General features: G+C 47.0%; 1 long non-coding RNA gene and 1 pseudogene across 2 annotated transcripts; one reads left to right on the top strand and one right to left on the bottom strand.

Moving 5' to 3' along the window:
• Positions 1-6,741: 6,741 nt before the first annotated feature.
• On the bottom strand, positions 6,742-15,349 carry LOC139441088 (uncharacterized). Its single transcript, XR_011651496.1, has 2 exons — positions 15,163-15,349; positions 6,742-10,584 (listed from the first exon to the last, which is right to left on the bottom strand). It is a non-coding gene; the product is annotated as an uncharacterized lncRNA (long non-coding RNA).
• Positions 15,350-15,545: 196 nt separating this feature from the next.
• Positions 15,546-16,743, top strand: LOC112298442 (splicing factor 3B subunit 6 pseudogene; annotated as a pseudogene). The gene is made up of 2 exons (XR_008425697.1): positions 15,546-15,656; positions 16,201-16,743. The product of XR_008425697.1 is annotated as a splicing factor 3B subunit 6 pseudogene (transcript).
• Positions 16,744-17,158: the final 415 nt, after the last annotated feature.

Genomic DNA, 17,158 nt, shown 5'->3' with positions numbered 1-17,158 from the left:
ATCCTCTAACAGTTTTAGAGGGCAGAGTGCAAAACCCATTGCACTGAGCTGGAATCGAGGTGTGGGAGGGTGGCACTCCCCCCAGAGGCTCTGTGGGGTCTTTCCTGCCTCTTCAGCTCCGGCAGCTCCTCATGTTCTTGGTTTGTGGCCACTTCGCTCCAGTCTCCGCCTCCATCTTCACACCGCCTTGTCTGGCAGTCCTCCCCCGGCCCCCTCAGAGGGAGACAGGTGATTGAATTTAAGGTCCTCCCAGATATTCCAGGACCATCTTCCCATCTCAAGATCCTTAATCACATCTGCAGTCACTTTTGGCCACGTAAAGTTTCAGATTCCAGGTTTCAGGTTCACAGGTGCCAGGAATTAGGATATGGATAGCTTTGGGGGGGCCATTATGCAGCCCACCACCCCACCCACGTGGGGTGGGCCGGGTTCCCCCCTAGGATGGAAGGGTCTCACCGTGTGAAGGTGGTGCAGGGCTGCGGGGGGGTCAGTAGGGACCGAGGTCTAAGTCACAAAAGCGCCACAGGTCAGGCCAGCTGGCCCCGAAGCAGGAGGATGCCGAGGGGATTATAAACAGTTTATCAGGTACATCCACTTCACAAGACCAGAACCCCCTGAAGTAATGAAAACATGCTGACGGACAGCTCTGGCTGTCAGCGCCAACGCTAATCAACTCATGTGTCCCTTGATAAGGCCTCTGGGTGATGGAATCAGGTGGCCTGGTCCTCAAGCTTCCAGGAGCCCCACTGTAGCCTTTTGCAAAGGTTTGACTGCTGAGTCTCCCATTTTTAATCCCTGAGGACAGCTTTAAGCACGTCAAAATCCAGATGCCAACCACCAAGCAAGACCACTGGCCTAGATTCCTTTCTTCCAGGAGTTTCTTGGACACACTTGCCAGACCTTTTGAGGGGCACATGTGAGCAAACCTGGAGGGCGGTGTCTGGCCCAGTGTTTGGCCAGACACGGAACACTGAGCACAGGTCACAATGTAGGTACCTGGCCACTTCAGGTCTCAGCATATGGGACACGGGCGTCTGTCTGTTGGTACCCCTGCCCTCCTCTGAACCAAACGCTGCCCTATCTCCAGAGAGCTCCCAGCCATGGTCCCTGCCCTCCCCCCAACACGCCAGAAGGTCCCGATCTTGGCCCCACTGGTAAGAGCCAAGCCCTGTTGCCATGTTGGCCGCCCCAAGGCTGGGCCTGCACGAGAGGCAGCACAGCCTGGAGAAGAGCCTGGCCCGGGAGCAGGGATTTTGGGGCCCAGAACAGGCCCATTCACTGCACCATCAACCACTTGACCCTCAATGTCTTCATCTATAAAAAGGGGATAAAACCACTGCTTTCCTCTTCGGTTTATCTTAAGAATCAATGGGTATAACATTATTCCATTTGTTATTCCAGAAGGATCATTTCACACCTCCTTAAAAATCTACCTAATCCTAAGACCCTATCAGATGGTGTCTTTCCATCACTCTTTTACCTTTCCCTCATGGACCTCTTTTTTATCAGTCAGCTGTTGCTGTGTAACAAGCAATCCCAAAATTCAATGTGTACCACAACGTGCATTTTTTTAGGTATTTCTTTTGGCCTAAGGGTCCCTTTCAAATACTGAACCTTTAGGTAGGGTGCTCTGAGCTGGGGCTGTCTGGGATTTAACACCGAGTACGCCTGCATTACTAGACCATACATCTGACTATACTGATGTACTTTCTTTTATGGCTTTCATCATTTACAACATACTAAATATCTTGTCACAGAACCTCTTCAAGTCTACAAATTGCTAAGGAGATGAATGATTTCACGTCTACAAAGTTCAATAGATTAAACATCTCAATTATGTTTAATTTCTGGGAGCTCACAGTGATGTGAAAAAATCAGTCACCTTTGGGAGCCACGCTGTTATTTTGCAACTGGCGAACAAACTCAAAGAATTAGGAACCTATCCTGTCTTTCCTATGTCAATCGTGCCACTGAGATGAAATTTCGCTTTATGGAGTATTCCAGCTAAACAATGAGGAGTAGCTTTTGAGTAGAATTTGAGATGCAGCAATTTGCATCCCCTAACCTACGCACTGGTCATCGGTGGCTACAACCATTGATCGGAGAATACAAAAGCACTTAGGGAGAAGCTTGCCAGAACCATCTTGAATCTGATCAAACCTCTAGGGACAGAGGCTTGTGGTCACCAGCATTACGGGAACACAGGACAGTCCAGACTGCGGGAAACTGTAGGACCAAGAATGGTCTCACCAATAAATTTGAAGGGGGAAAAAAAACCGAACAGTGAGAAGAGAGGAGGAATTAACAGGTTAAAAAGAGACGTGAGATACATCACTAAACGCAATGTGTGATCCTTGTCAGGATCCTATTAAACATTAAATTCTTTAACCATTTAAAAAAAACCACTGCCTCCCTGGCTGGTGTGGCCCAGTGGATTGAGTGCCAGCCTGAGAACGAAAGGGCTGCCAGTTCGATGCCCAGTCAGGGGCACAGGCCTGGGTTTCGGGCCAGGTCCCCAGTAGGGGGTGCGTGAGAGGCAACCACACATTGATGCTCCTCTCCCTCTCTTTCCCTTCCCCTCTCTCTAAATACAAATAAATAAAATCTTTTTAAAAACTAAAAATAAAACTAGAAAAACCACTGCTTAATGAATCACTTAAGATGCAATCAGAGAAATTCGAACACTGATCTGGTAAATGGCATTATTAGTCTTCGGTTTGGTAACGCCATTATAGTTATGCTTTCAATGATCCTTGGATTTCAACGTCACACTGAAATACTTCAGGATGAAATGGTACGGTGTCTGGGATTTACTTCGAAATGCTGGCCCTGAATCTGGGTAGTGGGCACGTGAAGGTTCATTGTACTAGTCTCTACTTTTGAATGTTAAAATTTTTAATTTTAAAAATTTCTACAAATCGAAAACTTTACAAACCACACAACTGAATACAATGCATTATCCAAAAATGAGGTGACAAAAAGTTCCTATTAAAAATGAAATCACTCGCCCCAGCTGGGTGGCTTGGTTGCAGCGTTGTCCCACACACCAAAAGGTTGTGGGTTCAATCCCCAGTTAGGGAAAAAAACCTAGGTTGCAGGTTCGATCTCCAGTTGGGGCATGTTTCTCCCTCTCCATCCCTCTCTCTCTAAAATCAATAAATATACCCTTGAGTGATATTTAAAAAAGCTCTTAAAAAGTGAAGTCACTCAAAATGCTTTGAATGCCTGGTTTTGCATGTTAGAAAGAACCTCTGGCCGCTGTGAGGAGGGGGGGCTGGGCTTAGAAGTGGGGAAGGCAAGTACTTTGGCTTAGGGTGAGGGACAAGGCGGCCAGAGCAGAAAGGATGGCAAAGTGGCGGGGAGAGCTGCAGGCTTCGGACAGGAATCGGTGGCAAGATGTGGATCATAAGAGAGAAGGATTTCAAATGGTCAGAAATTGTGGGTTGACGATGATCAGCTGTCCACCTGCTCAGGAAATACCTCCTTTGAGATGAGGCCTCGTCCCTGATTCTAGCTGCAGTTGGGTCATCTCTGCTCAACTCCAAAGGCTTCATAAACATGCCACAGCGGAACAGACTTTAGACTGAGTCCTGGTTGCACCCCCACCATGGCCGGCTTCCACCCAGATGCTCGGATACCCAGTACTTGTCTGGTCCCTGCTTTCCTTCAGCCCTGCCAAGCCTGCCCTCCTCCGGGTTCCGCGGCCACCACACTGGTCCTTCCCTGAATAGACACAAAGCCTCCCAGTGGTCCCCCAGCACATCATGTGGACATTTAATCAGATCAAGTTATTCCCCTGCTTAACACCAGTTATCAGTTTCTCATTGTCCTTACGATGAAAGCCGGTGCCGACCAAGACCTGAGCAATTCTAGCTCAGGGCCTCCGCTCTTCCTGGAAGGCCAGGGCCACCTTGTCATGCCCGTTTCAGCTCAAATGTCACTTCTTCAGGGAGGTGGCCCTCTCCCTTTCCACGTGCTCCTAGTGTCATTTTTCATCCCACTAATCACTTGTTTTCTTTGTTTTAATGTGTTTGCTCTTACTTGTTTGTACTCATTTAAGGCTGACCTCTGAACTGGAACACAAGCCCCACGGGAGTAGAGAGCTTGTCCATCTTGTCCATGAAACTGCCCCGTGCCTAAAAACAGTGCCTGAACCGTAGGAGGCGCTCCACAGACAAAAGCTGGACAGTGGGGTTATGCGCTCACCTCCCTGGGCAGCTCTCCTGGCCACGTGGAGAGACCGTCCCTTCCTCATGGACCCTCCCGAGGGAACACAGCACAGCCTGCTGTCCTGAAGCATGAGGGACACTGTGGGGCCTCTGGCTCGAGCTGATGGCCGTTGTGGCCCCACGAGTGTGCCTTCTTTCAGCCAGGCTCCACCCAGGAGTCGTGTTTGCTGACCCCACGCACAGCATTCTGGAGGGCAAAGGAGCTTCTATCCTTTACTTCAGATGAAAGAGCGATGTCTCTGCTGTGACATTGCTTTAATCCGCGTCTGTCAGTCTGTTCGGCTCAGCAGTCATCTCTCAACTCAACACACTGGCCTTGGCCCGTGACCCAGCACAAATCACCAGCCCTCGTGAATTTATTTCCATTCATTATAAAGAAACCATTAACCAGGATGGAAAATTTCTCAGAACAGATGTCTGAATTGCTGCAGTCCAAAACAGCTGCACAGTCACACTCGGCAGCAGCACCTGCTTCCTCACCCCCGCCATACCTGTGCCCAGCCTGTCAGGGGAACAGGCAGCCCTCGAGTTCCGCAGTAAATGAGGCCTGACCGTGGCACATGCGCCCCCTTGCAAATCACAGACAAGCCTCTCTCAGTTCCCCGGCCACCCCACCCCTCAATGCTCCTTTTTTGCACTCTACACTCAGGAGAGAAGCAAAGACCTTTTCTGAGGTGTATGTCGGAGAGGTTAGCACACCTTCAGCTTTTAGCCCATGAGTACGAACACACTCGTGTTCCTAATAATAAACCCAAGGCCCTTAAAGGTTTCGTCAGTCACAGAACGTGACTCCCAGTGTGTTAGTAATGTTTCTAACAAGGTTACAATGGGAACATTCTCCAAATTTCCTAGCCCCTCAGTCTCTCCCAAGCACAAAAAGCCTTCACACCAGCACCCCCTCTGCACCCAAGATTCTACAGAGGGGCGAGCGGGACCCTGAGGGGCCAGGACAAGGACGCTCCCTGGGGAGAGCCAGCTGTTCACCTGAGGTTTGCAGGAATGTTTCCTATTGACCTATCTTCCAGTTACTAATCCCCTCTTCAGCTGTCTCTACTGCTAATAAATCCACCTACTGAATTTTATTTTATTTATCTATTTTTTGATCTATAAACTCCTTTTTATTTTGTACGTAAAAGATGTTCTAAAAAGAATCTACAGTCAAAATGATGGTGATGTTTTACTTACTTCACGATTACAGTAGTCCCTTTTGGGGGTGGAGTGAAACATCTTTTCTTTTTATGTCCACATTTTAAACCAAATCCTATACAAGCTCTCAGCCAAAGATTTATTTTTTAAATATATTTATTGATTATGCTATTACAGTTGTCCCATTTCCCCCCCTTCACTCCCCTCCATCCTGCCCACCCCCTCCCTCCCACATTCCCCCCCCTATAATTCATGTCCATGGGTCATACTTATAAGTTCTTTGGCTTCTACATTTCCTACATTATTCTTACCCTCCCCCTGTCTATTTTCCACCTATCATCTATGCTACTTATTCTCTGTACCTTTCCCCCCTCTCTCCCCTTCCCACTCCCCTATTGACAACCCTCCATGTGATCTCCATCTCTATGATTCTCTTCCTGTTCTAGTTGTTTGCCTAGTTTGCTCTTGTTTTTGTTTTAGGTGTGGTTGTTGATAGCTGTGAGTTTGCTGTCATTTTTACTGTTCATATTTTTTATCTTCTTTTTCTTAGATAAATCCCTTTAACATTTCATATAATAAGGGCTTGGTGATGAGGAACTCCTTTAACTTGACCTTATCTGAGAAGCACTTTATCTGCCCTTCCATTTTAAATGATAGCTTTGCTGGATACAGTAATCTTGGATGTAGGTCCTTGCCTTTCATGACTTGGAATACTTCTTTCCAGACTCTTCTTGCCTGCAAGGTTTCTTTTGAGAAATCAGCTAACAGTCTTATGGGAACTCCTTTGTAGGTAACTGTGTCCTTTTCTCTTGCTGCTTCTAAGATTCTCTCCTTCTCCTTAATCTTGGGGAATGTAATGATGATGTGCCTTGGTGTGTTCCTCCTTGGGTCCAGCTTCTTTGGGACTCTCTGAGCTTCCTGGACTTCCTGGAAGTCTATTTCCTTTGCCAGATTAGGGAAATTCTCCTTCATTATTTGTTCAAATAAGTGTTAATTTTTGTTCTTGCTCTTCTCCTTCTGGCATCCCTATAATTCGGATGTTGGAACGTTTCAAGATGTCCTGGAGGTTCCTAAGCCTCTCCTCATTTTTCTGAATTCTTGTTTCTCCATTCTGTTCTGGTTGGATGTTTCTTTCTTCTTTCTGGTCCACACCATTGATTTGAGTCCCAGTATCCTTCGCATCACTATTGGCTCTCTGTACATTTTCCTTTGTTTCTCTTAGCATAGCCTCCATTTTTTCATCTAATTTGTGACCAAATTCAACCAATTCTGTGAGCATCCTAATTGCCAGTGTTTTGAACTGTGCATCTGATAGGTTGGCTATCTGTTCGCTGCTTAGTTGTATTATTTCTGGAGCTTTGATCTGTTCTTTCATTTGGGCCTTTTTTTTTTTTTTTTTTTTTTTGGCCTTGGCATGCCTGTTACGTAAAGGGCAGAGCCTTAGGGGTTCACCAGGGAGGGGTAATGCTGGTCACTGGGCTGTGACGCTGTACGTGGGGGAGGGGCTGAGAGGGAGCAATGGCGCCTGTTCCACTCTTTGCTGGATTTCAGTCACTCCCTTCACTACCCACAATCAAATTGGGCCCCTCTGGTGCTGATTCCTGAGTGGGTGGGCTTGTGCACACTCTAGGCCTCTGTGGGTCTCTCCAATGAACTCCCCTGCAAGGCTGGGAGTTTCTCCTGCTGCTGCCTCTACCCCCACGGGTGTTTTCAATCAGAGGTTTGAAGCTTTATTTCCCTGAGCTGGAGCCCTGGGTTGCATGGTCTGCTTCGCTCCCCTGCCGTTCGTCCCGGTTTATGTATGCGCGAATGTGGGGTTCTGGGGTCTGCTAGCGGTCGCACTGCCTGCCCCATTGGTTCCACAATCCACCATGTCTCTGGGTCCGGCCGCATTGCCCCAAGTGCTCTCCGCCACAGCTGCCCATCTCCACCCCTCCTACAGGTCTGGATGAATGCTTCTTCTGTATCTCCTTGGTTGTTGGACTTCCATGCGGTTCGATTTTCTGTCAGTTCTGGTTGTTTTTTGTTGTTAAATTGTTGTTGTCCTTTTGGTTGTGTGAGGAGGCGCAGTGTGTCTACCCATGCCTCCATCTTGGCCGGAACCTCTATTCACTTTTCTTTGCTCCCTTTTCTCTCTTATCCTCATCCCAAATCCACTCCCAAGTCCACTTTCAACTAATACTATACCACTTTATGGTAGGGCAAGCACCTTATGACAGTCTTTCCCTTTCCATCTCTTCCCATCTCTTAGGACACTGTGGCCATTCCTTTCACTTATATAAAAGCTAAATCACCGTATACATTGTTGCCATTATTATTTTTGTTTCCTTGTTAATTTCTTCATCTTTTTCACCTAGCCCCCCATTGCCATTATTGTTTTGAACAAACATTAGGTCAATTAAGAACAAGAAAAAATATTTTGCCTTCATTTATTCCTTCTCTAACACTCTTCTTTATATAGATCTGTGTTTATGACCCAAAATGTTTTCCTTCTTTCTGAAGAACTTTTAACATTTTTTGCAAGGCAAGTCTACCGGTGACAAATTCTCTTAATTTTTGTTGGCCTAAGAAAGCTTCTACTTCTCTTTACAGTTCTAGGTTGTTGTTTTTTCTTTCAATGCTGTAAATATTTCCTCCAGTCTCTTCTTGCTTGAATGGTTTCTGATGAGAAGTCTAATGTAATTCCTATTCTTGTACCCCTATTGGTAAGTTTCCCCACCTTCTGACTTATTTCATGGCTTCCTCTGTCTTTGATTTTTCTGAAGTTTGAATATGATATACCTTAGTGTAGATTTTTTATATTTATCCTGCTTAGTGTACTGTGAGCTTCCTGTACCTGTGGTTTTGCATCTACCATTAATTTTAGAAAAGTCTCAGTAGTTATTGACTCAAATACTTCTTCTGTGCCTTTCTCTCTTCTTCTGCTATCCCCAATATGCATATATTAAGCCATTTGTAATTGTCCCAGTTCTTAGATACTCTGTTTCGAGAATATCTTCAGACATTTCTTTAAGCTCATTAATTGTTTCCTTGGCTGTGTCTAGTCTATTGATGAACCCATCAAGAGAGTTCTTTCTGTTACAGTTTTTTTGGTTTCTAGTATTTGCTTTTGATTCTTAAAGTTTCATCTCTCTGCTTATGTTTACCCATCAGATCTTGCATGTTGCCTACTTCTTGAATTAGAGCCCTTAGCACACTAATCGTACTTGCTTTAAATTCCTGGCCTGATAATTAAAACATATTTGCTACGACTGAGTCTGGCTGGATCTGTTGCTTGCTGTATTTCTTCAAAGTCTGTGTTTTTTCTTTAGCCTGCTTTGGAACTTCTTAATGCTTGACACAATGCCCTGGATAAAGGAACTGAGAAAAATAGGCCTTTACTGTGAGATTTCATGTTTGTCTGGCTGGGAGTTAGGCTCTGTTTGCTGTTTGCTATGGCTACAGGTGTCAGAGCTAAAATTTCCTCTGGTGTTCTTGGTTTTGTCTCCTCTGTTGTCTTTGGATTTTCCTAGAGATTTCTTAAATAAGGTCTGAGAAGTGCAATTTCATTACCTGTTATTGTCCACCAGCCCTGTTGATGTGGTGGTGAAGTGTTCATTAGTTCTTTGATTAGATCTTAGTTTTTTCAGTGAACCTGTGCCTCCAGCCTGTGACTTTCCCAAGTGCTTTTCTGTGTGGATTTTTTTCTCCTTATATGAAATACAAAGGCAGAGGGATCTAGAATTGGGCATTTTCCTTTCCCCAAGTTAGTTAGGTTCTGGCAAAACCCAAATAAATTAAGCTCTGATTAAACAGTGTACCTTGAGGACAGGCCTGAACAGAGTACTCTGGGCATATCTCAGAATGGCTACTTCCCTTCCCCGTGCCAGAGGTACGAGAGTGTCCTACCCCCACGACCCCGCCCCGGCCTCTGCTGTGAGAACCTGGTAGGGCTCCTTGAGGTAAAACTCAAAAAAGTATGGAGGTCTCCCTAAGAATGGGCCCTCCTGAAATTTTATTCACTCTCAAACTTGTCCACACTGAGCCTCCAGCAATTCGTCAGTTATCCTTTGATTTTTCCTGCCCCAGTTTCTGCCCTGGGCGTCTGCTCCAGGAAGCTGCGACTCTCTGTATCTGCCTGTCTTTTTCTCTAGTTGTTTGGGTAGTGTTTTATCCTTGACCTCAATTCTCTGATAGATCTAAAAAGACTTGTTGTTCTTCAATTAGTTCAGCCTTTTTCTTATTGTAAGGAGGGTAGTGACAACTTCCAAGTTCTTTACTTGCCAAACTAGAAAATGGAAGTCCCATACTTGTCTGGCTTTTTCTTCCTTCCTTCCTCTTTCTTTTTCTTTCTTTCCTTCTTTCCTTCCTTCTTTCTTTCTATTAAAATATAGTTGGCAGGCATACAGTATTACCTTCAAGTGTGCATCATAGTGATTCAACATTTATATACCTTACGATGTGATTGCCATGAGAAGTCTATTAACCATCTCTCACTGCATTAAGTTATTTCGATATTGTTGACGTATTCCCTGTGCCGTACATTACTTCCCCTTGGCTTATTAATTTTATAACTGGAAGTTTGTAGCTCTTATCATGCTCACCTTCCCCGAATCTCCTCCCCTCTGGCAACCTCAATTTGTTCTCTGTATCTGTGGGTCTGTTTCTATTTTTATTTTGTTCATTCATTTTTTTTAGATTCTACATGTAAGTGAAATCATATGGTATTTGTCTTTCTTTGTCTGATATATTTAACATAGCATAATACTCTCTTGGTCTGCCCATGTTGCTGCTCATGGCAAGATTTCATTTTTTAATTGGTGAATAATATTCCATGATATATATATACACATAGATATATCTCACATCACCTTTAACCAGTCACCTCTCGATGGACACTTAGGCTACTTCCATATCTTGGCCATTGTTAATACTGCTGCAGTGAACATAGGGGTGCATATATATCTTCGAATTAGAGTTTTCATTTTCTTCAGGTAAATACCCAAAAATAGAATAAAAAGGATTCTAGTTTACACCCTTTTCCTTTTCTGTCAGTACTTTAAAGGTGTCATTCCACCGATAATCAGTGTGACAAGCTCTGAGGGAGTCTACGCACGTTTGACAGGATCACAAGGCGAGGCACCTCCACTTTAGACTTGCTGCCGTGGGTGAGCTCACACAGGTGTGTGAGGACCTTTATCACCAAGGCTCGGGGAAACATCGCGTGTGGCTGCAAAAGGGCAAAAGCAACTTAAATACTATCAGCAGTAATTTTAATTAATTAAAGTATGGCACGGCCCTAATATGAAATACAAAAAGGATGACCTTCCATTGTCCTCTGGTTTAAAGCGGAAGTCTTCTTGTCATTCTTATCTCTACATAATGTGCTATTAAGATTTTTTTCTTTCTCACCTGAGGATGTGCTTTTACTGATTTTCAGAGAGGAAGAGAGAGAGAAAACTTTGAGGTAAGAGAGAAACATCTATTGGCCGCCTCCTGTACGCCCTAACTGGGGATGGAACCCACAACCTAGGTATGTGCCCTGACCCGGGACTGAACCTGCAGCCCTCTGGTACACAGGACGGTGCTCCAAGACACTGAGTCGCCCGGCTAGGGCAAGGTTTGGTTGGGGTTTTTCGTAACACTGGTTTTCAACAACTTCATTATGATGTGCCTTGGTGTTGTTTTCTTGAGGTTTATTCTGCTTGAGTTTTATTAATCCTCTTAGTCTGTGAATGTACAGTTCCCATTATATTTAGGAGATTTTTTGTTATTTTTTCAGATGTTGTTTCTGTCTCTTTCTTGCTTTTTTTTTCCCTGGGACTCTAGTTCCATGCACACTGGGTTACTTGATAATGTCTGGTGCTTATTTCTTCTCTCTGTGCTTTATTTGAATATTTTCGTTCTCTGTCTTTGAATTCTGATCTTTTCCAGTGTTCATCTTATATTAATTCAATACTGTATATTTTTTCATTTCAGATATTGTTTTTACCATCTCTAGAAGTTCCATTTGGGTCTTTTTATATGTTTTTTGTTTATCTCCTCATCAAGCTCAGGTTTCCCTCTACCTTCCTAAATATATAAAGCATGTTTATAATAACCTGTTTTATTTACCTTGTCTGCTGGTTCCTTTATCTCTGCGACTTTAAGGTCAGTTCCTATTCATTGATTTTTCTTATGGTCACAGGTCATATTTTCTCTTGTGTGCATGTCTGATACGGTAGTTATCAATCCACCCCTTCGTTGCCTGCTTGCGATACGGGAACATTTCTCTCTTGCCAGCTCTCCTGGGGCTCATTTTTGTGAGTGGAGGGTACTGGAAGAGGAAGGGCCTCTTTTCCAGGTTCTACGTGCTTTGCTTATTTTTTTGTGACACAGGTTGCCGTGTGGGATGCAGAGGGGTGCTCACCCCCACTGAGTTTCTGTGGCACCTCTCTGGTGGCTCCTTAGCTTGCAAATTCAGCAGCGCTCACAGATGCCAGCAGTGAGGTTCTTTATGTATTTGGGAGAGGGCAGGCACTGCCAGGCAGGTTCCACAAGAACCCCAGCCGGCCTCCTGGCAGCTTTCTAGTGAGGTCAACAGCACCTCTACCCTGTGCCATTCTAGCAATCTCTGCCGACGGCTTCCCAGCTAATTTTGTTGGCATCCTCACAGGCGGTTGTCAGCTCCCAGGCTTGACCTGGAGAGTGCACTGAACTTCACACACAGTGGGCTGCAACCACCCTTCTCCCGGGTCAGAACCCTTCCCTTGGGTACCTCTCTTCACCCTGGGGTATTCTGTAGAGTTTTCTTTTGTTCCCTTTTATTTAATTCCCTATAAATAGTTAATAATTATTTATTTATATTAAACTTACATTGTTTAAAATACCATGTGGCTTCTGTAGCCTGGCTGGGCCCTGATAGACCTAGCCATTTTCTTATGGGATACTGGACAATGTGGATCTATGTTTTCGGCTGCTGGGCTTTGTTCCAGCAACTATTTCTTCAAATACTACTCCTTCAAATAGTATTATTCTTGGTCTGGCACACCAAGTTCAGCTCCTCGGCAGCAGTCGATCCTGACTGGCTTCTGTCAGTCTCAGGATCCTTACAGGAGTCTGAGTCTCAGGCCCCTCTGTGGGGTAGTGCCCAGACCTCTGGGTGGAGAACAGAGGCAGGGCCCCGTGTCTGTCCACAGTCAGGCCCAGCATGGGCAGGACCTCGTACAGGCTTGCTTCTGAGCTTTGTTAGGGTGGGTTCAGAACCGCCATTGGTCTATGGCTGATTTAGCCCCGTTATGAAGGGCGATGCCTTCTGAGCATTCTACCCAATATCCTGTGAATTAGAAGGTCTTTCCACATGCTTGTGGGAACACATAATATTCCTATCCCTGTGTGAGCTCTGGGGTTATTCTCTCTGCTCCTTTCCAGGGATTCTTGCTCCAGCCTCCTTGCACAGTTTCTCTCACGCACGTACAGACCTGTTCTAGGCTGCAGACTCAAGGGACCCTCTGCACACCATGCAGCACTGCTGTCTGTGCAGCCCCTGCCCCAACACCCTGCGCCACGCGTGCCAGCTGCCTGGGCCTCCCTGACCCTGAACTCTGTCTCCTCCTTCAGGGAGATGGCTGGGTCTATCCGCGTTTCCTTTCCTTTCACCGTAGCCTGGCAACCATCTCGGCCGTAGCTGCTACAGTCACAGGGCTCCCCGCTCAGTTTCTCTCCTCTTGGGGAGTAACTGTCCTGCACCGTCTCCCAGGGACTGAAAACCATCACTCACTTCTTGTCCAGTTTTCTCATTGTTCAGGGGCCTCTTTTACTCTAAAATTATTTCATAAACAAATGGCCAAAAAATGGAACAGCCTATCAGAAGTTTGATGATGTTTCAGAACAAGAGGTGACTTCAGGCTGATGACTGACATGATCAACATTCCCTTTTTTATTTTATTAACTAGTCACAGTGTGAATGGGAACAGCAAGATGGCACAGACCGTGGTGGCAGTTCGGTGTTGACCCCCACAGCAAGCTTGTGCTTCACCAGCTTCCACCACGGCTGGGGCACCCGCGAGGATCAGCACCTCCTCACAGAAGCCCACGGGAGGAAAGGAGCTGATCGCGCATGAACTGGCACAGGCGGGAAGGCAGAACTACCCCACCTCGTGGCTCACCATGGCTCCAGCACTCTTTGGACAACAGAGAGTCAGACCAACAAGGCCACCTACTTCTAGCCACTCTGGCCTTGGCCAAAGGACCAAGGTGGAGGGCACTGGGCTGCATTCGTCCCTGGTCTTCTGCATCTATCTCTGCTTCTACCCGAGGCCCTGTTGACAGCTGCACCTGGATCAAGGAAGCTGGTGGTAGCCAGCGCCGCCCTGCTACATCTCCACGCTTGCTGCGGGGCACTGACCCCTGACTGGCAGCTGTGCCTCCATGCAGGATGTTGAGAGTCTGGAAAGTCAGCCTAGTGAGGTGAGTGTAAAAGTGGGGCGAGAACCAATGCTGCTTCCCAGACCCGAGAATCCGCATTTTCCAAGGAGGCCAAAGTCTGCAAATCTGCAACGGCAACAGGTCTCCTGTGGGCACCTTTGTGTTTCCATAGCTGGGACTCCATGAGTCTCAGACCCCTCCCTGGGGCAGTGCTCAGACCTCCGGGTGGAGAATGGAGGCAGGGCCCTGGGTCTGGTCCCAGTCGGGCCCAGCGTAGGCAGGACCTCTGGAAAGCCCCCTCAGCTGGGGCAGGACTGGTGCAGCACACTCCACTGATGGCAGGCTTGACAAGAACTCTTCTGCAGGACAGTTAGGGGGAAAGAAGGCTAAGGCACTGGGGGGATGGTTCAGTGGGAACCTTTCTCCTTACCCAGGCTGAGCCTCCCACAGGCTCTCTCTGTGCATGTTCCCACCCCCAAGCGGAGAATTCAGCTCTAGGAGTGTCTCAGCTCATGGCTTCCCACTGCGGCGCAGGAGGAAGCACCAGGGGAGCTTGGCTGTTGTGGTGTCCTCCCCACTGGTCAGCCACATCACCTCTGTCCTGCACTCTGAGGAGCAGTGGTGCTCAGAGCACGGAGGTGAGCAGAGGGTGGGGGCTAGTGGATGTGGTGACCAGAGTATGCGGGGAAGACAGTGGGGCCAGCCTTCCCCACCAGCCCATCCAGGAGTGGGCAGGATTGGAGAGGATGCCCACTTTCGGGACACAGGCAGGGGGCCCCATGGGGAAAGTGTGACGGCTGCGGTGCTGTGGGGTGGCACCAGCACACAGGTATTGGACCCTGGGGCCATTTGCCCACATGGGTGTCCTTACTGCGCTGGGAACGGGTGGTCCCCTCCTCTCCATGGAGACAAGCCCACACCAGCTCCGCTCTGGGGCCTGCTTTTTGGCAGTCCGCAGCCTTTTGCCTGGGACCTCTTTGATGGGGCAGTGAGTGGTTCTGAGCTCTGTTTCTGGCCAGGCTCTACTTGAGTGTTGCTCTGACAGCTCCTTAGTCCACGGTGAGCCTCCCTGCCCTCCCATTAGGAGCTGTAATTTTGGTGCCCCCTTGCCTCCCTTGGTTACATGCCTCTATCCCACCAGAATTTGGGACGTGGAGGCTGAGGAGACACCTAATGATTGAAGCCAGTTCCCTTACTCATTCATCATAGGGGACTGAGTCAGCTCCCCTCATGTGAGATGCTCACACTTAAATGGGGACAGCCAGGGCAGCAGAAGAGGTTCCTTGTTAGAAACTAGTATTGCTTATTTGGCCAAGGGGGCAGAGTGCCCAGAAAGGATGCAGCCAAGGTGCTAGCGGTCTGCAGGCCCCAAGGCTGCTTCTCCAGGAGCGAGGTTACAGACCTGAGCTGAGGACAAATGCCGCTGTTCTCTGAGGAGCTGTGGCGTGAGCTTCTCACACGTAGAAGTGCCATGCCGTGGCACTGTGCCATCTTCACTTTCAGGACCGGGCCGATGAGGACAAATACTGTAGGATTCAGATGAGTGTACAGAGGTTTTCAGTCCTGGAGACTTTTGGTTGGGCACAAGGGAATGGGCTGTGTCCCTCCCGGCTTTCTCATTGGCTGCACACCTCTGCACAGGACATTTGTAGCTCAGAGAGGTCCACGTGGCCTATGCTAGTTGGACCAGCTTGCCTAGTTATTAACCCACATCCTTCCAACTCTCCATTTTACTGAATCATTCCAGGAAATGAAGACAGACTGCTTCTCATGGGATAGCTTGCAATGGACCACTGCCACCTGAAGACGCAAGGATCTGGCCGTAATTCAGAAGGCATCAGCTTGAAGGTCAACAGAGTCACTCCAGCAGCCACCACTCAGAGGGGAGCTCAGGAAGTAAGAGCTACTTCCTGCACTGGCTTTTCCCCTCAGGGCAGGCGCAGGTGGCTGCTAAGAGGCATAGAAGTTAGAGGAGCTCTACACAATTTCCCGGGGCTGGGGTGGCATTCTGGGAGTATGGGCGAGCCACAGGTACGGCGGACTATACAGCTGAGCCCTGCACTGGCCTGTGGTGGCCTGCCCCACTGCTGCCTGCCCTGGAGGGAGACACCACCCTGCCCCTCTGCTGTTCTGTCACACATAACGCCAGACAGTCAAGTTTCTAGGCACACTGAGAAACAGGACGGGGCGCGGGAGGGAGGCGATAGGCCCAACAGAGATTAAGGTATTGGAGCTATCAGACATGGACTTCAAATAACTCATTAACATAATAAAGCAACGAACTGAAATTCATAAAAAATTTAAATTCTAAAACAAAAGTACAATAACTGAAATTTAAAGTTTAGTAGTAGGTAGGGATTTTCTGGGTCTGACGCTGTGTTGAGCTCAGCTGAGCGAGCTCCCGAGGAGCAGGGAGGCGTTCCGGCATCCGCTGCGGTAACCGCATCAGCCTGCCAAGAGGGCGAATACTCAACGTCCACCTGAAGTAAATTGGATCTTGTATATAAGAAATGTGCCTTATAGAATCACAGCTGGAGAAATGTATGATAGTATGTGGGAAGTACAGACTTATTCATCAGATCAGAGTGGGGGAGACACCTGAAACTAGAGGAACAGCTTACGTGGCCTGTGAAGACATCTTTGATGCCAAGAACGCACGTGATCACCTGTCAGGATTCCCTATTCGTAACAGATACCTTGTGGTTTTGTGCTGTGATGCCAACAGGGCATTTCAGAAGATGGATAAAAAGAAGGAAGAACAGTTGAAGCGTCTCAAGGAGAAATGTGGCATCAACACAGATCCACCAAAATAAATGTTTTCTGCATTTTCATTTTGGACTAAAACCCCACGAATCACCATTACTACCCTTTTTTGGTTTTTAATTAATACTGAATACTGTTATTTCTCACTGAAGGCTCAAAATGACATGCTTGAAACTTTGATAAATGTTAGAATATATTGTTAATAAACTTGTAGTTTTTGTAAAACATGTTGGTGTTTTCTCTTGAAGTTTCCCCTCCTGTTTGATACGGGGGTACAAAACAGCAGTTGAACCATATCGAGAATTACGTGATGGCCAGTGGTCTTTGAGACTGAGCGCCCTGAGAGCAGGGGCTTGTTTGTGTTTGTAATTCCTCCAGTGTGCGTCCAGCGTGCAGCCATCAGGACCTTGTTAGAAGGTTGTCATTTATTGAATATCTGTTAATAAATCTTCATAGTAAGTCAGTGAAGGTAGGTATCTCATTTTGCTGATAAGGAAACCAAAGTTCATCGTGTTGGTTGAATGAATAAAATGCTTACATAAAAAATAAAAAAATTGCCCTGGCTGGTGTGGCTCAGTGGATTGAGCGCTGACCTGGGAACCGAAGGGTCGCCAGTTCGATTCCCAGTCACGGCA

This window comes from Desmodus rotundus, chromosome 1 (assembly GCF_022682495.2).
Source record: "Desmodus rotundus isolate HL8 chromosome 1, HLdesRot8A.1, whole genome shotgun sequence".
Classification (NCBI taxonomy): domain Eukaryota; kingdom Metazoa; phylum Chordata; class Mammalia; order Chiroptera; family Phyllostomidae; genus Desmodus; species Desmodus rotundus.
The sequence above is the reverse complement of the archived record's forward strand: the minus strand, read 5'-3'. Positions and strand labels throughout refer to the sequence as shown.